Below are 19,411 nucleotides of genomic sequence, written 5' to 3'. Positions count from 1 at the left end.
CTGTGTAGCGCTGCGGTACCGCGTCTGTCAGCACCATCCAGTAGAGATACGGTGACAGTGAAAAAAGGCTGAATGGGCTCCATGGTTGCCGTGCTATGGCGTCTGCCCGGGCAATCCAGGGAAAAGGGCGCGAAATGATTGTCTGCCGTTGCTTTCACGGAGGGAGGATTGAGTGACGACATTTACCCAGAATCACCCACAACACTGTTTTTGCCCCATCAGGCATTGGGATCTCAACCCAGAATTCCAATGGGCTGCGGAGACTGCGGGAACTATGGGATAGCTATGGGATAGCTACCCACAGTGCAACACTCTGGAAATCGATACTAGCCTCGGTACATGGACGCACACCGCCGAATTAATGTGCTTAGTGTGGCCGCGTGCACTCGACTTTATACAATCTGTTTCCAAAAAACAGTTTCTGTAAAATCGGAATAATCCCGTAGTGTAGACATACCCTGTGATTAACAACTTTGGTGGCTAATTGAAAGGCTGATGGTTCAAACCCAAGTGAAGATGGAGGTGGGTTTTTTTAGTGATGAGAATCCAGTACATTTTAACAGGCAGAAAATCGCCTCAATGCTGGTCTAGCCACATTGGGCAAGCATAAGTGGCACTTTTGCCAGATGTATTGGTGGTATAGTGGTTAGCATAGCTGCTTTCCAAGCAGTTGAGCTAGGTTTGATTCCTAGTCAATGCAGAGATGTGACATTCTCTTTACTGGGAATTGGTTTAATTTCAGTCAAATTGTATCAGTTTATCAATGAAATGAGAGAATCAATGTCCTGCAGGTCATTGAACACACAGTAGAGGAAGAAAGGGGTGGGACTGTACAATGAGCTGTTGGAGTTATCCTGGTATTACAATGCTTGGTTTATTTAAAAAAAATAATTCTTTACTTCCCTCTCCCTTTTAGACTCAGAGCCTTTAAGGTAAGAAGGGAACAATGTGATCATCTAGTGTGACCCGTTGCACCTTGCAGGCCAAAAGACCCCACCCACCCACTCCTGTAATAGACCCGGGAGGGGAGGCAGCTCTGTGCACTGCCCCTACCCCAGGCAGCACATGGAGGCCCTCTGCTCCCCTCCCCAATGGGTGTGCAGAGTTGTGCCAGCAGCTGTAAGGTGGCTCCCTGCCCACTCTGCCTCCGTCCCTCTGTGCCGCTCCCAGAAGTGGTTGGCACGTCCCAGCATCCCCTGGGGTGGGGGGAGTGTCTCCATTCACTGCCCCTGCCCCGAGTACCAACTCCGCAGCCCCCATTGGCCAGGAACTGCAGCCAATGGGAGCTCTGGGGGCAGCACCTGCAGGCAGTGGCACACAGAGACCCCCCTGGCATGGCCCACCTAGGACCTGCTGCCGGAGGGTTGTGTGTACCAGTCACTTTGGGAGCTGCAGTCCCCGGGGTAAGCGCCACCCCTCCTGCACCCCAACCCCCTCCCCCAGCGCAGAGCCAGCACCCCGCACCCAAATTTCCTCCCAGAGCTTTGCTTGTCTTCCTTTCAACCAGAACTGTCCTTCTTCTCCTGGGCTGCAAGTAGCCATCCCTGGGAAGCGAAGAGACAGGCACAGGATTCTACCTCCCAGCAGCCAACCGCACCTCCCCAGGCTTTGCAGAACGACTGGTGACGCTCTACTAACCCCACTTAGCCGCACTGAGGCGCTTAGCTTCTGCCCTGCCTTCCTCAGCTCGACTTTCCTCTTTTGCCCCATTCCTGCCTCACTCCCTCCTTTGGCAAGTCACACAAAGGAGGCAACAGGAAGAGCCGGCCGCCATAGGCCAATCTCCAAGGGCAGAGGGGACCAAGCCATAAGGCTTCAAAAGATGCCTGGCCCAGATCCTCTAGCTTTCCCCTGGCGATGCCAAGGCTTTTTCTCAGCTCATTTCACCACCCTCTGTCCTGCAGGGGTTGGGGTTATCGCAGGTGTTACCCAAAATTGGGCCAGCTAGTCAACGTAGGGATGACTAATGACCCACCAGAGTTTGGCAGAAAGCACACGTTTATTATACTGACAGCTAAGCTTAAAAGAAGAGGGGGGGGGCAGGGGTGTCACACTCACACTTGCAAACTCACACTCCCAGGACAGGCACAGCACTGGAGATGTCAGGATTATTTTATCAAGATACAAATTTCTTGGCCAAGGTCTAGACTCCAGAGAAAACAATACACTGCTGATAACAGGAAGTACATAAAAAGATTTTGCAGCCACCTTGGGCATAACTATGATGTGTCGTGTTTCACTCTTTATACCTGGCACCACCTCCTTTCCCTTTAGCCTTGTAGTTGACCAAGGGCAAAGCTGAACATCTCCTCAGATACCAGGGAGTGTTTATGTCCATTCCTGCGAGCTACACAGGGGTTTGATGTTGCTGCTTTCAATCCTCTGGCTCTGGCGGGATAAGGCACAATTCAGGCTGTTGCTGAACTGAAGGAGGAAGATCAGTTTTTGACAGGGAGAGGGACGCCTCCTCTTAAAGGTGTTTGTCTGGCTGGCAGTCCTGGTTCCCAGGTCTCGCCCGTGGGGCTCCAGCAGTTTTGGGACCGGGTCACTCCCTTGGCCCCACCGGCTGCCCCCAGGCGCTTCCCCCCAGGGGCCCCAGCAGTGCAGCGGAGCTGAGCAGCATCTGTCTGCTCGCTCCAGTGGCTGCCGGCCCCTCCGCATGGCAGGGCAGGGTGGGGCTGTGCTTCTGCGCGCTGCCCCCACCCCGAGCACCCCTGCAGCCAATGAGATGATGCAGGGGCGGTATCTGGGGGCAGCAGCACACGGAGGCCCCTTAGCCCGCCCTGCCTTAGAGCCCCAGGTAAGCATTGCACCCCTGACCCCCTCCCAGAGCCTGCACCCTCCCCCCCTCCCCACATACCCCTTCCCACTCCCAAACTCCTTTCCAGAGCCTTCCCCCTCTTCCCACACCTCCCCGGCCCCCAAACTCCCTCCCAGAGCCTGCACCCCCCTCCACACACCCCTGCCCCCAACTCTCTCCCACAGCCTGCACTCTCTCCCTCCATGCCCCCAGCCCCCAAACTCCCTCCCAGAGCCTGCAGCCGCTCCCCCTTCCCACACACCCCCCCTGCACCCCAATCCCCAGCCCCAACCCAGGGCCTGCACCCTAGACCTCCTCCCCCCACCCAAACTCCCTCCCAGAGCCTTAGGCAGGTGGAGGGCGGAGTTTTGGGGGGCAGGGTCTGGGCAGTATGAGTGACATTATTGGCCCACTGGGAGGACTGGAGGACTGGCCCTGGCCCTAAGGTAAATTGTGGTTGAGACCCTGCTTTAAGGGATTGGAGCAATGCTGGAGAGACTGACGGGCAGGGAGCTGGGGAGCCGTGTGTGCCCCAAGGAGAGTTGTTGTTGTGCTCTGGTGACACAGAGTCGGGGTGGGGAGTTTGTAAGCTGTGGTGTTTGTATAGAGAGAAAGTTTACTCACTTCCAGGTTCAAAGCTGTTCCTGCTCTGGGCTATGCATGACACTCTCTGTTGTGAGTGTAGGTCAGTGGGTGAATGTTTCCTTCTAGGATAATAGGTTTGTAGTTCCAATCCAAGTGATTCCCTTTAAAAACTTTTTCGAATGAAAATCGATTTCCAGACCCATCTCCAGTATGTTCAGGAGTTCGCTGAATGGGGGCAGGGGGCTTGAAATGAATTTAAACACTCAGCATTTTCCTGTGCAAATGAATAAAGACCTAGCAGAGCTGTCCAGCAGCTGAAATCAGTTCCAGTCCTCGGCGTCTCTAAGAGGGACACTCGGTAGCTGAGGCATGTGGGACACCTCTGTGGTGAGGACAGGTGAAAAAATGCTGGATTCAATGAAAGCTGAGACCATAGGAGGGGAAGGTGAACGGCAGCACCACACAGGGTCATAACACTCAGACACGGGGCTTCACTGTCACTGCCCCTGTGTTTTCCATCATTTCTATCCTAAGGAACACACCCTCCCCCTCCCCCACACACTGTCACACACAACCTTCTCCCCTTGAGCCCCATCCCCCCCTACACGCCATGGGACACAGCCTCTCGGTGACTCACCCAGATGGGGGCTTGTCTCTGCATCTCCCCAACAGGGGAGCAGAGAGCCGAAAGGGCCACAGGAGACCAATGGAGCTAGGCAGGGATAGAAAATACTTCCCTTCCCTTCCCAAGAGTCCCATTAATCTCACCCATGGGACGTTCCAGCACCGGGTGGGCTCAAAGCACCAACCTTCCCCTGAGCAACGGAAGGGGGAACCAGCTCTAGCACATGGAAGGAGGCTCCCCATCTCTGCTGCTGCCATCCTGCAGCCTTTAATATGGATTTGTTTTAGCTAATGCAACCCCCCCACTCTGCTAATCCATCCATGAAACATGGAGACAAGCTCCTGAAAGCAGGGTCCAGGGGTGCAATGGGTTAGTGCCCAGTACTTACAGAGCAATGCTGAGTGGAGTCATGCTGAGGTTGTGAGTTCAAACCTCACCTACAGCACTAGTTCCCTTTAAGCAAATGGCTTCTGCCAATCATTTTGCCCTGCAGAAAATACAGTTGCAGCTCAGAAGACACCGAGGTCCCCTTGCTTTACAGAGAGCAGGGCAGATTCCACAGATCTACCAGGCTCTGCTCTCCACCAGCCGCCTGTGTCAGGAGGGGTCAGGCAGAGCCCAGAGCACTGCCCCCGACTCCCCCTCAGTCTTTGCTCCCCAAACCACCTGTGTGCTCACCCTCTTCGCTGTGAGACTCAAACCCTGCCTGGCTTTTTGTATGTTGGGTTTTTGTTGTCTGTCGTGTTGATGTGCATGTGGGTCCTGTGTGATTTTTGTGGATGCCATATAGTTTTGTGTGTGTGTGTGTGTGTGTGTGACTTTTGCATGCAGATTGTTTTTTGCTAAGTATTCTTTTGGTATGTGGTTTTTGTGCTTTCTTGTTGTGGGCTTTTGCTGTATTTTTTGGTGTGGATTTGTTCTGTTTTGTGTGGCTTTCCCTTATGTATATATGGCTCTGTGTGCTGGGCGGGTTTGGTTTTTGTTTATGTCTGTGTGGGCCTGTGCAGTCTGTGATGTTCTCTTTCTCTCTATTTGTCTCTCTGTTTGTATCTTCATGTGTAAATTCACTGGAACTTTTCAAACTCTCCACAGCTTTGCCAATTTTCACCAGGAATTTTACTCATTAACAAATTCTCACTTGTTCCCTACCAGTTGGTGACCATTGTCCCAGGGGCCTGTCAGTCTCAGGGTCCTGATTTCCCATTGACCCTTCCCCCTTCTATTGGGACTGGGAACTAGCCAACCTAAAAAAAACCCACTCAGTTTTAGTAAAGGGCCAACAGTCCCTTACACAAGCTGGCCTTGTGATGGAGGGAGAGCTCAGTGGTTTGAGTATTGGTCTGCTAAACCCAGGTTTGTGAGCTCAGTCCCTGAGGGGGCCATTTAGGGATCTGGGACGAAAGTCTGTCTGTAGATTGGCCTTGCTTTAAGCAAGGGGTTGGACTAGATACCCACTGAGGTCCCTTCCAAGCCTGGTATTCTATGATAGGGTCACCAATGTTCAGAGAAACTAGCACAAGCTGGGCCCATGGTATAATGGTTGGCATGCTGAAATCTGAGTTCATATCTCAGTGGGACATTGTGGTAAATCCCTGGAGAACCAAGTGCTTTCCTGTCTCCAGCTGTATAAGAACGAGTTGTTTACCTTGTGCTGAGCGATTCATACCCACTGGAGCCAGGTCTTTGGTTGGAATGGGATCTAAAAGTGACTATGGTTTGACGGGGTGTTTGGGATTTCTGATGCCCACAAGTTTGGCCCTTGTGCTTTCTACCACACTTTTCCTCTTGCCCACATGGCGCTTGAAGAAAGGAGTGTCAGGGCCAGGTTTCATAGTCAGGGAAAGGCAGGAGGGAGGAAGAGTCCCAGGCTGGAGCCCAGCACCTCTCCTCCTCTGGGCACCTAGGACAGAGGCAGCTGGTGCTGACAGCTCCAAGGGAAGGCTTAAAAGCCACAGAGCAACCAAGGGCAGGGTAAGAGGAGGGGAGAACCATGCCTATGCGTGGCCAGCAGACAGCCACAGAGACACCCAGCCAGGCTGCTCCCTGCTCCCTGGCATGGCAAACACCCACTGAAAACCACCCACAGCCAGCTGCTGATGTGGCCAACATGAGAAGATGGTAGGAAAGCAGGGCCAGCCCCCCTGGTGGGGCCTCTTACCATTCCCACTCAAGGTGCTCACTTTGGCAGTGGGGCAGGAGATTTTACCCCAAGAGGCTTTTCCCCAGCGGGTGAGAAGCCGAGAAACACCCAGGCTCCCAAGGTGCTATGTAGCAACCCCCTCAAGCACAGGGACAGGCGCACACTTGGAAGAGAGAAACTGCTCCACACGCTAGCACGGGCAGCCGCCCATTTTCTTTGGCAAGTCAGGAAGGGCAAAGGTGAGACTGGAAGCACCTGGGGCTCATGCCCCAGCCTTTGTGACACCCAACCCCCAACTCCTTCCCGGGGCTCTAGCTGAAGCCAGAGCATTGGCCTGAGCGGCCAAGAAGAGGTTCCAGCCCTGAAGGGAGCAGGACGTTCAGCCCAAAGGTAAAACTGCACAAACACAACCACGAAGGGACTCGAACCTTCAATCGCCTGATCCAAAGTCAGACGCCTTATCCGTTAGGCCACGTGGTCACAGGAACAAAACCTTTCCAAGCACTTCTTTGGAAAAGGCAGACACTGTGTTTCTCAGGTCCTCTACTGAAGGGGGCCGAGACTCTCTGGGCACAAGAACTTGAGTTCCCAGCGAGATGTGAGACAATTCTCTGGAGCCAGGTACAGGACTTGGCAGGGAGGCTCTGGCATGAGGGATTGGGGTGCAGCAGACAGACCAGCTATCTAGGTGCTTAGATTTGGTCTCACTCAGGAGAAGGAGGAATCCTGCTGACAGGCAGTGGCTGTGGAGAAAATGTGGGCTGTCCAGGCTGCTCAGGTCTCCTTCTTCCAGCTCCTCATCTGGCAGAGCTGCTCCACCGGCCTGGACAAGTTGTCTGCATGCACAGCAAATAGCCCAAGAGCCATTTCTGCCCAAACCTGTGCTGGGGGGTGAGCGTCTGTCTTCCCTGTCCCATCCGCGCTAGAGCAGACCACTAGATTGAGAGAGACAGTCAACAACTATTAAGGCTAAGATTATATAAAGGGGGTCACAGAATTTGTGACTTTCAGAGATCTCAGTGACATTTTCCACCTCAGCCCTGGGGCAGCAAGACTGGAGCTGTCGGCCGGTGGGGGCCTCACAGCTATCATCCACTAGTGTCGGAATGGGCTCCCACAGGCCCATGCCCCCACGGATGGACCACACAGCTCTCAGCTACTGTGGGTGGATCCAAGAGCTCCCAGTCACCACATGTGACTGGGGGACCCTGGAGCTCCCAGTGGGGTGATGGGGTTATAAGTCCAGTCAGCAGTGCTGCCGGACTCAGGAAGGCTGGTCCCTACGTGTCCTAGGGCACCACGCTGCACCCTGGAAATGGCCAGTAACAACCCCCAAAGAAAGAGTCGCAATTTTTCTCCCCGAAACCGACTCTCAATTTACATAAGAAAAACTCCACCAAAAATAGGAAAACGAACCTACCTTCCCCCACCCCCTTCCCCATGTCTGGCAACACGCTCCCAGGTCAGGGTGACCACACACCCCGGCGGGGCAGGCTCTGCTCAGCCCGGCTCCCCACAGCCTGCACTAAACATGTGGGGCCCAACCCCAAAACTTACTCATATTTTACCCCAATGCTCTCAAACTGCCGCTTTTAATATGCAAATAAGGTGCTGCCACACTCAGGCCACTACCCAGCTCTCCAGTGGAGCCACCCGATAGAAAACCAGGTGATATTTAAATTAGCCAGGACGTCGCTCAGTCATTTCGTCTGCTCCCAGCAGGTGGCGCCGGAGAGCTCCGAGCTCGCTCACTTCCCTTTCACGCGTCGGATTCAGCCCCCGTGATTACAAACGCACCAACCGGGGAGCAGGAGTGCGGGGCTGCTCCAGGGTGACCAGATGTCCAATTTTTAAAGGGACGGGCCAGTTTGGCTGGACTTTTTCTTATATAGGAGCCTATTACCCCCCACCCCCATCCCGTTTTCCACAGTTTCTTCAATGTCACCCTATGGGGCAGATCTGCGGGGACGGACTTGCACACTTGGGAGCCATCAGCCGGATCTGCGTGCCTGGGAAGCTGCATCCCTCCAGAGGCGCTTGAGAAGCCAAAGGGGCCGTGGGTGAGTTTGTGATGACGTGAGTGTGAAGTGTGGAAGGGGGAGGGTGGCAAGAGGAGGTTTTGAGAGGGAAAAAGGTGCTGCTGAGCTGGTAGGGGAGGGCAAGGTCCCAGGCGGGTGTTGTGTGAGGAGCTGTGTGGGCCCGGAAAGGCATCCTGCTGGGCAAGGGCAGGTGAGGAGGGCCAGGGCTTTTCCCAGGGCTGTTGCTGCGGCCAAAGCCTTTGGGAAGCAGAAGAGGGCCAGGGGTGTTGTTGCCTGCTGGGGCCCATGCGACGGTGTAGGTGTACGCTGACCATAGCTGGTCTGTGGGAGCTGGGTCTACTCACCGTGCCCCTTTCCTTGTTAGTATAGTGGTGAGTATCCCTGCCTGTCATGCGGGAGACCGGGGTTCGATTCCCCGACGGGGAGGGTGACCCCTTTTGAAGGGGGGACAAAGAAATCTCTGGCCTGCCCACCACATGCCTTGCATTCTTCTTCCACGGCCACTTCCCTTCGCACCCCGCACTGATGACTTTCACCTCCAGAGAGACAATTAACTCGCAAGGACACGCTTGCCCTAGCCAAAGCCTCTCCCGGGGCCTGCACGTGGGGGCACGTTTCAGAGCGGCAAAGGGAAATAGGCTGGCCAGGGCCATGAGGACAATGGCCCAGACAAACGGGGAGGGACTTGGTCCAGGGGTGGAGGGGGACAGGCATGGGATTGGCTTCCTGTCTTTTTTCCTTTGCTCAGCATTTGACCTGTGACTGTAATGGGGAGACTTGAGAAAGACCTGTGGCCGCCGGCGAGGTAGTTGGCCGCCCCGAGAGCGCAGAGCTGAGCATTTTCCACTGGGCTGCTGCCTGCACCCCCAGCACCTGTCCTTGATCGTATATTGGTTAGTACTCTGCACTGTGGCCGCAGCAACCTCGGTTCAAATCCAGGTCACGGCACTGCTTTTTGGTGGGGAGGGGCTATCCTGCAGCACGCCTCATGGCTCAGTCTTATGGCGTCCGTTTGCAAAGAAAGTTAACTGCTCAGGGTTCTCCGGTCAAGCATGGGTCTCAAATTCTCCGGCTTTTAGAAGCAGTACAGCTCCCCTCAGCAGTAGCAGTGATGCATTGCAAAGCTCACCAGAAGGAGGACCAGGATGTAACCAAGGGCAACGCTAGAGCAGACAGGGAAGCCAAGCGTGCTGCTACCCTGGAGTCACCGACAGAGGAGAATGCCCAAATGCATGCCCTCATCCCATCAGTAGGTGAGCTTGCAGCCCCTAAGTACTCCTCTGAGGACAGAAACCTGGCTGACAGGCTTGGTCTCCAGGAAAAAGAGGGATGGTTTTACTCCACAGAGGGAAAAGTCCTCCTGCCCAAGGGCTTAATCCGACCAGTGCTGCAAAAACTGCATCAAACCACCCACGCAGGCAGGGAGGCTCTTACTCAGCTCATGAGCAAGTATTTTCTAACCTCTGGACTTAGACCCCTAGCATCCCAGGTACAGGCTGAATGCCTACTCTGCCAAAAGAATAACCCTCGACCGGGAGTGCTAGTGCTGCCAGCTACCTTGGAACCTACCCCAGGCCCAGGATTGGTGTGGCAAATAGACTTTACTGAGTTTCCTAGAACCCAAGGGTACAGGTATCTCCTCGTCATGGTGGATCGATTCAGTGGATGGCCCATGTCGTAACAACACTGCCAAAACAGTGGCTCTTAAGTTTGTCAAGGAGATCATTCCCCGCTTTGGGCTCCCCCAGTGGATGGAATCTGACAATGGGACACACTTTACATCTCAAATTGTTCAAAGGATTTCAGATGTCTTGCAAATCTCCTGGAAGCTCCACACACCGTGGCGACCACAGGACAGTGGTGTAGTGGAACGTACTAATCAGACACTCAAGCAACACCTCTCTAAGATTTGCCAGGAAGCCTCTCTTAAGTGGCCTGATGCTTTGCCCCTTGTGTTACTCCGCATTCGTGCTCTCCCCAAGGGCAGGTTAGGGCTTAGTCCCTTCGAGATTATGTTTGGAAGGGCATGGCCTCTGGATGGTACACCGGTTCTGTTAGGGGAGTGGGAGGTAGGCTGCGGGTTTTTGTCTCAGTACATGTGCTCTCTGTCTGCTGTTCTTTCTTCTCTTCACAGGTATACCAAAGATTCACAGCCTCCTCTACTGGATACCCCGGTCCACTCCTTGCAGCCAGGCGATTCTGTACTCGTTCGGACCTGGAAGGACGAGCCTCTCCAAGAGAAGTGGAAGGGACCCTACACCGTCCTGCTTGTTTCCCACACGGCGGCAAAGGTCGAAGGACACAAGAACTGGATTCATCACTCTCGACTGAAAGCAGTGCCTGCTCCTGAACAGTGGACTGTGCAGCCTGCTAAAGAAGCAGCTTCTAGCGACGATTTGGGACTTAAACTGCTATTCAAAAGACAATAAGGGTCGCTGGGAATGCCCTGTGATCTCTCTGAACAGCCACAGCGCACTTCCCACGAGCACCCTGAGCATTGGTTTTATCTATTCACAGAAGGCCGACCTAATTTCTGGTCCTGGTCCTTTTATTTTCTGATTTGTTTGGTGGCTTTCATTCTTATCTATTGGGCATTTGGGTTGCTGTAATTGCCAGTATGGGTTCAGGTTTAGGGTCTTTCACAACATTCTTTTTTGTCACAGAGGAATTCCTTCTGTTCCCTCCTGTTACACCCACAGCACATGCAGAATGGGGACCTCTCCCTACAGATATGGCTACCAATACATATGAAGCCCTGAAAATTGCTTTTGCCCGTGAGTTTAATCTCTCCAACTGTTGGATATGTGCCCAGATTCCCCATCATTCAGCGGGGCTGCCCTGGCGTGCCATTCCCCAAAATTGGTCTGATATTTGCCAGGAAATATTGATAACTTCTTATAATATACAGCAGCCTTTTATGTCGGGCAGAGTTGGAGGAAACCTAAGCCATAATTGTTCTCAGGAGCGCTTTTATAGTTTGACCAACAGCTCCTGGCAACCCTTTGGCAACCTCTTACAAAAACCTACCCCCATCAGACTCCGGGTTGTACCCCAAGGTCTGCTTTGTTTTAGGGAGCCTTCTTCACCTAATGCCCTTTGGTTTGCAGGTAATAGTTCCTGTCACTATTACTTGTCTCCAACAACTAATGTTACAATCCCCTTTCTCAACAGCACTGGCCAGGATACTGGGGAAGGACTCCAGTACTGGCCCCCTCATATTGCCACCCAGCACCAGCAGGGGATTAATGGGCTGGTTGCTAATGGACAGGCATTTTTTATATGTGGCCGTAATGCCTACAAGTGGCTCCCACATGGGTGGCATGGAAGTTGCTATAAAGGATTCCTTGCCCCTCCCCTCTGTGTTGTGGCCCACGCTCCCTCAGGTCGCCCCAGGTACTACCGGTCCCTGAGAGCTACCCTTGAACCCATCGGTGAGGGAGATAGATTTGGAATGATATTCCTCCCTTCTTATGGAGTAGGACGAATGGCCTAACTTTATAAGAGACTTTCTGTATTCCTTACTCAATTTGCCAATGACACCCTGGCCATAGACAAAGGCATAAGTTCTGAGTTATACCAACTCCGGTTATTATCCCTGCAAAATCGCCAGACCCTAGATTATATTTTGGCCTCACGGGGCGGGGTCTGTGCCCTTATTAGGGAAGAATGTTGTACCTATGTCCCAGAATCTTCTCAGGATATTAACAAGCACATCCTGTCAGCTGAACGGGCCTTTAACCTGTGGAAGGCCCAGGAAGCAGAACCTACTATTTTTGATTCCCTCTGGGGTTGGTTACCTGATCTAGGGGGACTAGGGGGAGGTATTGTTCGCCTCCTGCTCACAGGTGTTGTAATCTGTTTTGTGCTCTTTCTTTTGCTCGCTTGCTGTAAAGCACTCATACATAAGCTTTGTACCCCCCATTCCCCAGATGTTCCCTTGTGCCCCTTAATTGATGACCCTGATTGTATGGAACTTAATCGCTTTTTGTCTTCGGAGTATGAGAAAACTCTGCCAAAGGCTTGTTGAGTGTTCTCAAAGGAGGGAATTGTTGGTGTCACTGGGCGAAGCTACCAGGTAACTCGGGGGGGGTGGAAGACCACGAGTGTCGATGAAGCCCCCCTGCTCTGGGTCTAAGTGAGCCACAGTAACTCCATCTTGTGAACTTTAACCAACCTACATACTAACAGCCTAAAAGCAGAATATGTGAGAGTCAGCTTTTCTAGCAGACAGCTGCGGTCCTGCTTAAACTAGCAAAAGTAGTGATAAGAGGGGGAGGAAAGGGGGAGAAGTCTTCATGTGCCTGAGCTGACAAGGCCAACAGATAAACATGCGGATGAGAACTTTTCTAACAAGCTATAATGTAATGCCTAATGTAGCTGCAGTTAACAAGGGAGGGGTAGGGGGGGAATGAAACAAAGACTTTTACAAACAGCTTGACATAAAAAGGGAAAATTGCTTGTTTTTGTTGCGCTGGATTTGAGATACTGTTTCTCCTAGTGCCTGCTTTGAGATCTCAAATAAACTTTGTTTTGCTTCTCCACCTTGGTGTGTTTATTGGAGCGAAGCACACCGGGCAACGAACCCCTGTTGCTGTCGCCTCAGGCCTTTGTGCCGGCAACAGTAGGAATAAATGGCCAGTTTTCAGGATGGAAACAGGTAACTAGTGGTGTCTGTATTGGGACCAGTACTAGTCAACATATTCATAAATGATCTGCTAAACAGTGAGCTGACAAAATGTGCAGATGACCCAAAACTACCGGCTTGCTGCCTAGAATGAATGCTCCTTGAGTGGGGTGATCCACAGGGAATAGCTCAAACCTCCAAAGTGCCTGGCCAGGGGCAGGACATTAGCACAGCAAGGGAGGGGTGTGGCAGTGACATCACAAAGGCCTTTTGCAGGACCTCAGACTATTGGTCAAAGGTGGTGGGGAGGTGGTGACCTCACAGAGAGATGCTGACATCAGCCAGGCAGGACAGGGGCGAGGGGCCAGGGAAACCTCAGAGACCCCTGTGGCTTTGCTTCAGCAAGTCTCCTTCTCCAGGTCTCTCTTTGAGGACTGAGAGAGTATTCGGGTTCATGGACGTGAGCGCCAGGAGGAACCTCTTCTGAGTTTTCTCCTTCCCTTTATCTGATTTTACTTTAAAACAGCCGTCCCTGTTTAGAAGGTAAGAGCCTCCTGAAGATTTGAAACCTGTTCAGTCTGATCCATCTGGTGACAGTTGAATTCTAGGCCTGGAAAACACGAGCTTAAGGAGGCAGAATTGTATTCTGCACCTGGGATTTTGTCCCTTAGAATCACTGGGGACATTAGGGTTTGTCCTTTTTGTTTCACCTTTTCCTCCATCCATCCCTTCCTCCTTTCTCTTTGTCTCTTGCTTCTTTTGTCCTTTCACCTGTTCCCCTCCCAACACCAGGAGCGAGGGATGTGTGTGTGTGTGTGTGTGTGTGTGTGTGTGTGTGTGTGTGTGTGTTGCGGGGGAGTGCTCTGCAGCTCCCACTCTGGGAGGTCCACCCAAAAATGTGGGTCTGAAATAGTGCTCGGGCAGTGATCCCCACCAGTGACCTGGGCCATCCTTTGGGCTCTCTGGTAAGAACCCTCAGCCTCCCATCCTCAGTCTCTACCCGGATTGGCTGAGCAGGGGATTATTGACAGGGAGGAGACTCAGGTCCTTGTTCTTCTCTTTTCAGACCAAGGAAATAAGTCAGAACCAATCATATCTTTGATGAATTTTGCTGCTTTTCTGCATTAATGGTCTCTGAGCAGTTCATGATTCTCTCTAACATTGCAGTTCTCCTAAAATACTTGCTGAACAATTACTGTGCACTGTTGTTGGTGTGGAGCTCATCTGAGAGCACTTTATTCAGGTCATTCAATGTCTGAAATTCAAGAGCCGATGGTTAGTTTCAAGATCAGAGCTCTTGAGTCCTATTCCCAACTCTGCCACTGACTGGTTGTGTGACCTAAGACAAGTCAATTCTCTTTTCTCAGCCTTAGCTTCTCCCTCTTTCAAGTAGGGATAATAATCCGCTCCTACCTACCTCAACACACACACAGTCTCTCCCCAACACACAAACAGTCTCCACACTGCAGTTGAAAGGCAGCTGGGAATCTAGTAGGATGCCCATAGAACAATGGGAGAGAGAAACCTGCCTTACTGAAAGTGCAGCCATGGAGACACAACACACCAGCTTTCCCTAGCTAGCAAGACTCAAACCTCCACAGGAAGACCCTTATGGTGTCATAGTCCAGCTCCCTAAGCCCTCAGCCACAGCCACTTAACACAGGGGCCTTTCTACACTCTGGTTCTGTTCTCACGGAAGGGTCATTTCCAATGGTTTGCTCAGACCAGCTTCCCCAGCACACTCACTGCTGTGCAGCTCTGTACGTGTGGCCATGGCTGAGCAGCAAGAATTCCTGTCCATTTCCCTATTGGCTGGAGCATGGCTAGAGTGTGTCTGTGGTTAATGAAGTCGCTGTAGATTGTTCATTTCCTGCCTTGGCAATTCAGACAGTCCCTTTTCCCAACATATCTCCAGCACATCCGAGCTCCCTGCATCCATGTCACTTTCCTCAGCCGGGCTGCATCAGGGGAGGGCAGAGAGCAGCAGCTTCTGATGCTCCCCTCACAGCCCAGCCCAGGTGGGGACAGTGACCAGGACGGATGGGGCACTTAGTGTTGCTCCTCGCTCCCCCCAACCCTCTATGGGGCTACGGAGGGATGCTGGGGGCGGGTGAGCTGCATCTTTGTGTCAACACTTGCCCCTCCCCCCACAAAGTTCCTCCACCGGGTCCAAGCAGGGTGAAGTGTGGGAGCCCCCCAGGAAGCCGTGTCTGACACTACACTGGCAGTGCGCACCTCAGATTTATTGGAGAATTTAAGACCAATGACCATTTGCTAAAGTCATGATTTCTCACTTCACTTTTGGTTTTTCACCATCCCTCCATGATGACGTGGAGAAAGTGCAAGTGCAGTTCTGTCAACAGGAGAGAACTCCCCAATTTACTGGATATGCTAATAAAAAACCAACAGTGATTTAAAATCTCCATTTGGAAATGGTGAACAACATCAGAACCCCAACTAACTGAAGGAAGTGTATATGAGCACAGTGTAGTTCAGTTGTTTAAGGCAATATTGTCTCAGATGGTCTGGGGAGAGAATTCCATGATAAGTGATTTTGAAGTAGGCAAAATGCCCAGGTATTTGGTTCCCAGAGCATGTGTAACCCAGGTCCTACAGAAGGTCTGTCCTAGCTAATCCTATGGTATGAGAAATGCTGCCCTTCATGGCACAGATGTTGAGGAAATAGAAGTGGGGTTTTCGTTGAATTTATCCTTTGTAGGTGCTAAAGATGTGTATAAAATGAAATCAGTGTTGAAAATGTAATAGCTTCAGAAAAATAGCTATTCTTGAATAAAAACTCCAGCTCTGGTAACTAATGGAGATTTTGATCCAGGCCTGTATCCAGTCCCTTGCCTGGAACTGTGCCACTGCATTAAAGAGAAGTTGGGCATGTTTCAGGAAGCCATTCTTCATTAACACTGCTGAGATTTTGAGTGGTTTTGTAAAGGATTCTAGTTCAGAGAAGTGTAAATTTACCCTACCCAAGGCCAAAGATTTGGAAAGAACTGGGGTGGAAAGAGTCCACACCGAGTTCTTGGTTTCCACCCCAGGAAAGGAAGCCTTGGTGACCAACGACCCAAGGAAAATTGTTTGTACCACTCCACTTCCTAATTCAGGGTCACTGATTACACTTCCAAAGTATGCCAGGGTTAGATTGAGAACAATCATCCTTCACTGTTTGGATCCAAAGAGAGAGAGATTCATAGGACATACCTTACCCGTGGATCCCAAAGTGGCTGCCTGATTGGGTAACAAGGACTTTCAGGCTGTAGAAATGATGGTAACCAATGAGGCATCGAATGTGTCAGGCTCCAATTTCAAACTGCCAGATACACACATGTTGAGTCCTGATTCCATGTTTTTTTCTCTGATGCTACAGCTACACAATAAAGCTGATGTTGGCACAGCTGCACCAGTGTAGCTACGCTGCTGTAGCACTGCTATTATAGATGCTCTCGCCCAATGGGAGAGATCTCTCCTCTCGGACTTGATTGGTCCAGCCCCCGCAAGCGGTGGTGGCTATGTTGCCCTCCTGCTGATGTAGCGCTGTCTACCCAGGGGGTTAGGGCTGTGTAACTACATTGCTCAGTGATGTGGATTTTTCACACCCCCGAGCAATATAGTTATACTGATCAATGTCTTTAGTGTAGACCAGACAGTTCTCTCTTGTTTTATGCATTTACATCACTTCTCCTCTACCTCCTCCTACTTTGAAAGATTAAAAGGTGTGATGCAAATATTCTGACATAGGAGACTCCTTCCACCAATGCACATGGCAGAAGAACCAGAGATATGAACTCACAGAAGTGGTTAGGACCTACGTTGGGACAAACCCAGTGCATTGAGTGCCCCTGTGGTGCTGGGGGGCTGGTGCTGCTGCTGCCTGTGGGGCTGGCAGGGGGGCTGATGTCTTCACAGACTCTCAGCTGCCAGGCCGGAGGGGGCACTTGGGACCTTACCAGACTGGCTCAGTGAAGACGGGGGGTTGACAGAGCAATACAGACGCTTTCCAGAGCACGGAGCAGCAGCCGCCCATGCAGCCAGGCAATGAGCATTTCCCACAGCCTGGAGCTGAGGGGGAGGCGGCAGCTGCTGTTCCAGCTCCTCGGGGACAGGCCCTGTCAGCCAACAGCCACTTCTTACTCACCACAGCTAAGGGCGTCGGGTTCCTCCGGTGTGGGTGTGGAGCAGCCGTTCGTTTTCCTGTTCGCACTCCTCTGCGGTGTGAAAATCGGGGAGGGGAGGCAGAAGTCCCACTTCCCTCCCGAAATGACGCCCAGTGGGGGAAGCCAGGACAACAGGGTGGGGTGGCAAGTGGTGGCCAGACTCTCACCGCCAGGGTCTAGTCTTGCTCAGGGTCCAGCTCAACCTCCTCCCCACGCCACTCGCCCCGAGTCCCCTTCCACCACCAGGTCAACCCGGGCACTAGGGCAGGAACGGGGTGAGGCAGCAAGTCAAGCTGAGCAAGGCAGGCAAAAGCGAGTCTTGTCTTCATGGGCCGCTCACAATGACGTCCTTTTTGTGTGCAACTGCTGCAAAAACATCCCTGGCAGAGAAGCAACAGGCCAAAAGACTCTTATGCAGCTCCCAAAGTAGCTCAGTTGGGAGAGTGTTAGACTGAAGATCTAAAGGTCCCTGGTTCAATGCCGGACTTTAGCAGGTCTTTTCATCCCTCTTTGTACGGTGGTGGCTTGTTCTCTGGGAGCACAGTGGTGTCTGCACCCAAGATGAGCAGGGCTGCCCTAGAGGATTTAGGGGGTCTGGAACAAAGCAATTTTGGGGGCCCCTTCCATTAAAAAAAGTTGCAATGCTGTAGTCTCATGGGGCCCCTGTGGGGCCTGGGACAAATTGCCCTGTTTGCCTCCCCTGTGGGTGGCACTGAAGGTGAGTCTCTGATCTTGGGCTCTGCAGTAGGAAAACATAGAATGGGCTTCTGCCCCTAGTTGGCCCACCTGACCTTTACCAAGGAGAGATGGGAGCTGTCTTTCCCAACATGGCAGGAAGAGAGCGAGGCAGGGTGACCCTCAGGAATGGTGCCAGAGGGCTGCTGGGCAGTGACAGGCAGGGATTGGGGATGAAAACTCCTATGCGCAGCTGAGCGAGGGCAGTACCAGGGAACGGGCATCTGTGAAAGTGGCCCTGTGGAAGGTGGCAGGGATTTGGGGGCCCAGGAGGAGGCGCTTGATGTTCAGTGCCTTGGAGCAGCTGGACTTGGCCATGGTGGGTGTTCAGGAAATGCACATTCATGACTTTAGGGTAGATCAATGGGCAGAGGGTGATGGGAGGAAGGGCCTCCTGGCCAGGGAAGAATGATGGGGCTGGAGTCTCATTCTTCACATTCGCGGTGCGAGTACAGAAGGTGCTGGAGCTCCGACCAGGGAGGGCATTACTGGTGGGCTTTGTGCTCTGTGGCACTGGTCACTGCTCTATTAGTGTGTATGGTCCCCAGTTAAGGCATGAGAGGGAAGATCAAAGGCTCCCTTCCTCTGGACTGCATGATGTTTGTTGTTGGGGGGGATTTTAATTGTGTCAGCCGGCCTGAGGCCCATTGGTCCTGTTTTCCCAACCATCAGAGGAAACGTTTTTACAATGAGCACTGCCTGGCACAGATCTGTAGTGAGGTCAGCTTAGATGAGCTCACTCCAGCCACAGAGGGGGTTCACCTTTCTGTGGGGACAGACCAGGACTCGCATTGACCGGATTTATGCTCAGCTTTTGTGTCTTTAGCATGTTGCTTCTCAGATTCTTTCTTAGCCTGACTTGCTAGACTTTGACACTTAACAGGGCAGAGTTTGTGCACCTTCCTGTTATCCTCACTAGGATCTGATTTCCAAATTTTGAGGAATGACTTTTTGCCTCTAACGGCCTCCATTACTCGGCCGTTTACCTAGAGTGGCGTTCTGCTGGTCCTCCTATTGTCGTTTCTGATTTAGGGCAAACGTTTCATCTGAGCCTCTAATTGCAGCGTTTTTAAACGGTCTGCATGCTGCTTGCAGGCACCTAACACTTGTGACAGCAGCTCCTTTTAATTCCCATCCAACCATCTGTACTTATGCGGATAGGTCGACTTTAGGTCTTTAACTTTGAGCGGTAGCTGAGAAGATGGTAAATGGGGCAGAAACCCATTCGACAAACCTCTTCCCTTCCTTGTTATTTCCTGACTTCTTCATTCATCCCCTTTTCCTTATTTCCTGGGTGAGGCGGTGGCCTGCCAGGGAGCTCCCTGGTGCAACTCTGGCTGCCTGGGCTGAAGGCAAGAGGCAGGCCTGGGCGTGGTGAGGGCCTCCTGTCCTGGCCTGAGGCCGCAGTGCTTCCTGGTCCCCTTTTCCCACCCACACCGGCAGGCGGCTGCTGCGGGAGAACACGAGGGAGGCTCTTGGGATGCTAGGCAGCACTGTGTGGCTGTCAGGGGAAAGAGCCTTCTTCTCTAAAGATGGCCGGCAGAAAGGTGGGGCTCAGCTCTGTCAGCGACCTGCCCAGTAGCCTCGCTGCCAGGGGATGCAGACATTTCTGTAAGGTGCCGAAAGAGGGTATTTGGCTTCCAAGTTAATATGAGAAATGTGCATTTAGGAGATGGAATTTCCACTGTTTCCTCAGG

The 19,411-nt window shown here is 52.3% G+C and overlaps 1 non-coding gene across 1 annotated transcript; it reads left to right on the top strand.

Annotated features, from left to right (window-relative positions):
- Window positions 1-8,543: 8,543 nt before the first annotated feature.
- On the top strand, window positions 8,544-8,615 carry TRNAD-GUC. Its single transcript has one exon. It is a non-coding gene; the product is annotated as a tRNA-Asp (tRNA).
- The last annotated feature ends 10,796 nt before the right edge of the window (window positions 8,616-19,411 follow it).

The sequence above is a fragment of the Mauremys mutica genome, unplaced genomic scaffold (genome assembly GCF_020497125.1).
Source record: "Mauremys mutica isolate MM-2020 ecotype Southern unplaced genomic scaffold, ASM2049712v1 Super-Scaffold_100329, whole genome shotgun sequence".
Lineage (NCBI taxonomy): Eukaryota > Metazoa > Chordata > Testudines > Geoemydidae > Mauremys > Mauremys mutica.
This window is presented reverse-complemented; position numbering and strand designations above follow the sequence as displayed.